Source organism: Lutra lutra, chromosome 6 (assembly GCF_902655055.1).
Source record: "Lutra lutra chromosome 6, mLutLut1.2, whole genome shotgun sequence".
NCBI lineage: Eukaryota > Metazoa > Chordata > Mammalia > Carnivora > Mustelidae > Lutra > Lutra lutra.
In genome coordinates, this window is record NC_062283.1 from 55,435,320 (window position 1) to 55,436,263 (window position 944).

General features: G+C 43.9%; 1 non-coding gene across 1 annotated transcript; it reads left to right on the plus strand.

Moving 5' to 3' along the window:
- The first annotated feature begins 223 nt into the window (after nucleotides 1-223).
- Nucleotides 224-353, plus strand: LOC125103446 (small nucleolar RNA SNORA51). The gene has a single exon (XR_007128432.1). It is a non-coding gene; the product is annotated as a small nucleolar RNA SNORA51 (small nucleolar RNA).
- Nucleotides 354-944: the final 591 nt, after the last annotated feature.

The window sequence follows — 944 nt, forward strand, 5'->3', positions numbered from 1 at the left end:
TATCCGTGCTGACTCTTGACCTTTGGAAGATGCTGAGCCTGTAAACAAGAGAAGAGTTTGAACTTTGGGTAGAGAAATATGAGACAGAAAAGAGGCAGATCTCAGCACACATCTGGGTCTTTCAGTCCATTTTACATGACTGACACACTTTCACCTTTTGGTCTAGAAGTGCTTCTTTCTTTAGACAAAGCCCCAGTGTCTTTTGTCTTAAAATGACTCAGGCAGCCTCCTGGTGCTTGCCACTGGCTATGTCCTTAAACTGACTCTACTGAAAGAGGAGGCAGAGTAAACCTGCCCATACATACCCCAGCCTAGGCCCTTTGCCTGGTCTGTATTGCGAAGGGGGGAAATGGAGAAAATAAATAAATAAGTAAATAAAAGAAATGCCTGGGACAATGATAACGCTCTAAACAACTCCTTTCTCCAAGATATGAACAAAAGAGAGACTCTAAAAATCTCTTGAATCCTTGTCAATATCCTTGGGAACGTTTAAAAAGTCTCCATAATGCCAAAAGAAACTACGAGGGAAATTTGAGGGATTCTTTGCAGGGATAGATCCTAACCAAGGAGGTTTAGTTTTTGAGTCCTGCTAGGAATACCCTGGAAGGTAATATGACTTCAGGCTATGGAAGCACTTGTGTTTTTGGATGTCAGATGTGTGTTTAAGACAGAGATCCAGGTCTTGCTGACTTTCAGTGTGTCACCCAGAGAGTTGATGGACAGACAGATGCCCTGTATTCCTTATGTTTTTGTTCCGAGAACGAGTACTGCCAAAACCACATCCTGTTACAGGGCTGGATCTAAGAGGATGTGTGTCACTGAGGCGTTAATTAGGAAGTGCCCCTTCCAGTGGCCAGGCCCCTACTTGCTCTGATCATGCTGTTACATCCAGCCAAGGATCTAGCTCTGCCAAGTGGACCACAAAATGAGAGATGCTCTTTCTT